The sequence below is a fragment of the Schistocerca gregaria genome, chromosome 5 (genome assembly GCF_023897955.1).
Source record: "Schistocerca gregaria isolate iqSchGreg1 chromosome 5, iqSchGreg1.2, whole genome shotgun sequence".
Classification (NCBI taxonomy): Eukaryota; Metazoa; Arthropoda; class Insecta; order Orthoptera; family Acrididae; genus Schistocerca; species Schistocerca gregaria.
Genome location: NC_064924.1, coordinates 279,421,177 through 279,427,841, shown reverse-complemented (window position 1 = coordinate 279,427,841; position 6,665 = coordinate 279,421,177).

Here is a 6,665-nt window from a genome sequence, read left to right as displayed (position 1 = left end):
TGTTTGGAGTTGGTTGTCTACTGTGCAGGAATCGTCTTTCGTGTGCAGAGTCAGCATGAACTCTGTTAAATCTGTTTTAAGTGCTAACAGAAAAGCAAATTACCAGGAAAAGTTAGGTGCAAAGGAACAAGGGGCTCCCAGAACAGATCCGTTGACTAATAAATTGACGAAATCAAATAAGTGACTGCAATGAACATTTAATAAATAAGTTATAATAAGCGTAAGTTGTGTAGGCGCAACGTAAGAAAATCTGATTTTCAGCACGGAAGGTAATTCGTAATTAACATGTGTTAGTGGTCTTGCACGTTTGTCCGAAAAAAAAAGAACGCGTGAAATATCCCACGCATATAAAAATGCCAAGCAGAGAGTAGGGAAAGATGTACTTAATTATCTACAAAACAACAAAATTCCAAAAAAACAATTCTTCCTTTTTCAGATAAGTTATGCGTATTATTATTATTATTATTATAACGATTGTTCCCCTTTAGGAGAGCGATTGAACTTGAATTCTTAATTTCATCTTCGGATGTTTCTCTTCTTTGCTTCCCAAAACCCCCTCATCCTCTCAGAATGCTCCTTCTTCCGTTCCTCTGTCCATTTTTTAACAAGCTGACGCGATGTTCTTTCCTCCATCTTCACACTTGTGATTTTATGGTGGCACTCGGTGCGATCTTCGAGATTTTTTATGTTGATCTGCTGTAGATCTCTCTGGACTTCTTTCAGCCATTCTGTGCCACATTTACTCCTTATTATTTATTTTCTGGCTGCCTGTCCATATATTGTTTTTTTTTCATAAGATATCTGTAGTCCGGTTTTTTGTGAAATTTCATGTATTTTTTCCACTGCGTGAATCGCTTCTGTTCTGTTATTGGTGATAATTGCAATATCGTCAGCGAAAGCAAGGCACTTGACTTGAATTCGGTTCTCTTTCTTGATACCAATTTGGATACCCTTTACGTGAGGTTCCCATTCCCTGATTATCTTTTGTAGAACAACATTGAAAAGGATTGGGGATAGTCCGTCCCCCTGTCGGACTCCAGATTTGATTTCGAAGGATTCTGATACTTCGCCCATGAATTTCACTTTGGCCGCTGTTCCTGTAAGTATCTGTTCTGTGATTTTTCGTGTCTTTCGGTCGATCCCAAGTTCTTCCATGATTTTAAACAGGCTTCCACGGTCCACTGAATCATATGCTTTCCTAAAGTCGATGAATGTAACTACCGTGTTTCTGCATTTCCTCATTTGTAATATTGCCTTTAAGCAACAGATCTGATCAACACATAAGCGTCCTTTTCTGAATCCGGCCTGGTATTCACCAATTAGTGTATCTGCTTGGGTTTCTATCCTGTTTAAAAGCGCTTTGGAAAGGATTTTGTAAGCGACTGGGAGCAGGGAAATTCCTTTGTAATTGTTCATGTCTGTCTTGTCGCCCTTTTTGTGTAGCGGGTGAATTAGAGCGCACTTCCAGTCCTCTGGTATCTGCTCCGTTATCCATATGTCTGACATTATATGGTGTAATTTCTGCATAAGTATAGGATCGTTTAGTTTCCAGAACTCAGCAATGATCCCATCTTCTCCTGGTGCTTTGTTATTTTTCAACTGCTTGACTATTATGCGTACTATTGTTATTGTTATTATTATTGTTATTGTTGTTGTTGTTACTGGTAGTGAATAACTGTTATACAGCAGATGCTATTAATTTTACACTCTCATATTTATCTGAACCTAAAAAATTTGTAAACACACAGAATCCCAAGAGCCGCCACTGGAGGCAATGCCTCAAATGTATTTTCTGCACACTCTTGACACGGTGGATCTCGGAAAAATGAATTCCCTAACGATTTCCGAAATGAATCGCCCCCATGAGTGTAGCTCCAAATACCATTCCGTGTTCAATTTTAATTCCTGTCGATCGGTCATAGTCAAGTTGGAAAGCGTGTCACATGAATCAACTGAGTGCAAATGACAGACACGCCAGTGCACTGCCTTTTTATACGTAGTGTACGCGATACTACAGCTGTCTGTATGTATGCATATCGCTGTGTGAAGTTCTTGTCACATCAGTGTACATTGCGCAGTTCGTTCGGCAGCGCCGCTGGGAAGTTCTACTTGGAAGTTGCAGTACCCATCAGAGCACAGTTCTGATTTCCTGCCAACTCAGTATTCAGTAAGCCTTTAACACGCTGTCATTTACCGTTTCTACGCAATAAAGGTTAATCACATACTAAGGTTAAGCGTAGCACTCCAGTATGAAGAAAACGCGTGCAGACGGAACTGCATGTTGGTAGTACAGTGACACCTGGTGTCAGAAAGTGGAAGCTCCCAGTAGGCGCTTTCCCCTCGCACGTATCGCCGACAATCAAATTTGCAAGCGGCGCGGAGGGAGCTAACGGACTTATTCAAAAATACTTGATTACAGCAGGGGGCTCCGAATAATCTCGGCGCAGTGTTTCCCTTCCGCTTAGAGCGTTCCGAGTTCACTCGTTTAGCAGTAAACGCGGGGCGCACCGTCTGCGTAATTTAATTGTCCATGGACCGACTCGCGTTTTTCTTCATGCACTAATCCGCACCGCTGCAGGGACAGGTAAAATCGAAGCGTAAACAGTATTTAGGTACATATTCTTGTGAGTACCGATCTCCCTTACACTGCATAGACAGGACGCTGTCGAAGCGTGCACGCAAGCTAAAACCATGCTACTCACGTCTAGTGTAGAAATAATGACAACTAAAGAAATGAAGATGGCACAAAAATGAAAACAACAAACAGTCTGAACAACTGTGGCGCCTTATGTATGCGATTTCTTTGCTAGAGTCTATGACTTAAATTTTACAGCTTGTCGCAAAATAAGAAAGAGATAGAAAATTCAGTAAAATTCAAGTGAATGATATCCTACGGATGCTCAGTGTAGGATTGGTAGAGGGCCGGGGGGTGGGGGGGGGGGGGGGGGCAGAGCTCCCACCCCTCCTGGAATCTGGGATACATACTTTTTATTCGTCAAAGAATTTTCACGGCTTCTAGAAATGATTGTGATTGTACTACATCGTAGATGTACCACTACCGAGTCCTAGGAGGAATATTATGACTTTATCAATGACCACATAACTTCGATTTCTTTGGTTGTTGGGCTGGTCATGGGGAATTATGCCTTATCCTTTGAGCGGTGCTCGTTTCGGTGCAATCCTGCAGGTACGGCGAATGTGACGATTTACAGGACGTTGTCAAAAAGTTGCCAGTACATCCTATTCAGCATTCAAGCCTTCCTCGAGCTGCAGAAAAGGACTAATCCAACACGCTGGCGAACAGGTTTCGGTCCCTATTCCCTGCACATGTGTAAAATGTTGTGGTTGGCAGGAGAGCCAACACCGTGTTACTAAAGGAGACCGAAATGCACGCGTTTTAGCTCACGCAGGCGGGCGTGAGGTCTGGAACATGACAAGGGAATTAGAATTGAGAAAAACGGACCTAGCTGCTGGAATATTTAACTTTAATCCGTTAATGATGAACATCGCTCTTGACGGTACATGATTCATAATAGCGCCTTGCTAGGTCGTAGCAAATAACGTAGCTGAAGGCTATGCTAACTATCGTCTCGGCAAATGAGAGCTTATTTTGTCAGTGAACCATCGCTAGCAAAGTCGGTTGTACAACTGGGGCGAGTGCTAGGAAGTCTCTCTAGACCTGCCGTGTGGCAGTTTTGCCGGTCTGCAATCACTGATAGTGGCGACACATGGGTCCGACGTATACTACCGGACCGCGGCCGATTTAAAGGCCACCACCTAGCAAGTGTGGTGTCTGGCGGTGACACCACATAAACACAACTCAATAACTGCGCTAACATAATGTGATGCGAAATTTTCTAAGTAAACGATGTGTTGTAGATGGTATAAAAGCTATATAACAGTTTTTCAAGTTTAAATACTTACATTGCACTTAAAAGAGCATTTATCAGTGACACTTAACTTAGTTGTTTCTGTTACTAACCGACAGGATTTTCTCAAGTTTTCAGACTTCTTGTGTGTTTCAGATATTTGTTTTTCAGGCACAGTCAGACATTACTGGAATATGCACAAAAATTTCTTTTGTCAATTTTCTAGATTTATTTTCTAGCTAGTTGGATGGGCTGAACTGGATCATATGGGGGTTGTAATTTTATACTGCCGGTCGGAGTGGCCGAGCGGTTCTAGGCGCTACAGTCTAGTACCGCGCAACCGCTACGGTCGCAGATTCGAATCCTGCCTCGGACATGGATGTGTGTGATGTCGTTGGGTTAGTTAGGTTTAAGTAGATCTAAGTTCTAGGGGACTGATGACCTCAGAAGCTAAGTCCCTTCGTGCTCAGAGCCATTTGAACCATTTGTAATTTCATACTTTTAAATCTAAAAAGTATATATTGATGTTGACGATACAAAAAGAGCCCTTATGTTGTGTTATAGGTATGAAAGTAATTTACCTTCAACAAATATTGAACTAAACTTGCGATTCGTTTGGCATACACATGTCAAAAAAAAGTTTTGCATCACCTCGATTCCGAGAGTTCCGGAACCTGTACAGAAAACTGGAATAGAGATCAACATAAACACCATTTCCGCCCTTTTTATTGCTTATGAAAACCACACATCGCATGTTGTACCACCATACAGCGAGACCTCCAGATGTGGCGGTCCAGATTGCTGTACACACTGGTACCTCTAATACCCTGTAGCACGTCCTATTGCATTGATGCATGCCTGCATTCGTCGTGGCATACTATCCACAAGTTCATCAAGGCACTGTTGGTCCAGATTGTCCCTCTCCTCAACGGCTGCGCGGAGTAGCCATGTGGTCTCGGGCGCCTTGACACGGTTCGCGCGGCTGCCCCCGGCGGACGTCCGGGGCCACCCTCGGGCGTCGGTGTGTGTCATTACCGTAAGTTCGATTAAGTATTATGTAAGCCTAGGAACCGAGGACTTCAGCAGTTTGGTCCCATAGGAACTTACCACAAATTTCCAAATTTTGCTTCTCAACAGCGATTCGGCGAAGATCAGTCAAATTGGTTGTGGGTCACGTAACTCATGAACAGCCGCTTTCAATCTAGTACGGGCATGTTCGATAGGGTTCACGTCTGGAGAAAATGCTGGCCACTCTAGTCGAGCCATATCGCTGTCCTGGAGGAAGTAATTCACAAAATGTGCACGAGGGGGGCGCGAACTGTCGTCCATGAAGACGAATGCCTCGTCAATATGTTGCCAACATGGTTGCACTATCGATCGGAGTTTGGCATTCACGTATCGTACAGCCGTTGCGGCGCCTTCCATTACCACCAGCGGCGTACGTCGACCCCATATAATGCCACCCCAAACCAGCAGGGAACTTCCACCTTGTTGCATTCGCTGGACAGTGTGTCTAAGGCGTTCAGCCTGAATGGGTTGCCTCCAGACACGTCTGCGACGATTGTCTGGTTGAAGGCATATGCGACACTCATCGGTGAAAAGAACGTGACGCCAAACCTGAGTGGTCGATTCGGCATGTTTTGGGCCCATCTATAGCGCGCTGCATGGTGTCGTGCTTGCAGATGGATGTCGCCATGGACTTAGTGAGTGAAGTTTCGCATCATGCAGCCTATTGCCCACAGTTTGAGTCGTAACACGACGTCCTGTGGCTGCACGAACATCATTATTCAACCTGGTGGCGTTGCTGTCCGAGTCATAATCCGTAGGCAGCGGTCATTCACTGCAGTAGTACCCCTTGGGCGGCCAGAGCGAGGCATGTCATCGACAGTTCCTGTCTCTCTGTATCTCCTCCATGCCCAAACAACATCGCTTTGGTTCACTCCGAGACGTCTGGACACACCCCTATTTGAGAGCCATTCCTGGCACAAAGTAATAATAAGGACACCATCGAAGCGCGGTTTTGACCGTCTAGGCAAGGTTGAACTACAGACAACACGAGCCGTGTACCTAATCTCTAGTGGAATGACTGGAACTGAACGGCTGTCGGACCCCTCCGTCTCATGCATGTTTGTTTACATCTTTGGGCGGGTTTAGTGACTTCAAGAGTCAAAGGTACTGTGTCTATGATACAATATCCACAGTCAACGTCTATCTTCAGAAGTTCTGGGAACTTGGTTGAAGCAAGACTATTTTTGATGTGTGTACAATGCGTTTAGTATACTTTAGTTCTTGGAACAGGACGTATTTTCAGACTCACCGAATCAATCACATATAAACTGGCAAGTTTTGACTCTTGCTCCATCTTGGATAAATTTCTGCAGACACCCTTGAATGAGAGTCAATGTCATAACATATTAGTTTATTATTATGGAATTTTACAAATAGGTGGTGATGCTTTCATACCTATAATCCGTGTTCACATATCGCTTACTTATTACGATATCTTGTAACGTATCTGAATATTCTCTGGGAGTGCGGACACAAAAAAACGCTTTCGCTCCAACGAATAAGAAGAAATGATATCAGGATGCAGTTATTCAGAGACAGAGGCATCTGTCTACTTATTCTCTTAACGAGTATTGGGGTCTTTGCGTTATCGGCAACTGAGCACTTTCTGCAATTACCTCGACTTTCCCGACAGAAAAATGACTTATTTTCAAATAGAGTTGTTGTCATTCTCTCTCTCTCTCTCTCTCTCTCTCTCTCTCTCTCTCTCTCTCTCTCTCTCTCTTTCTC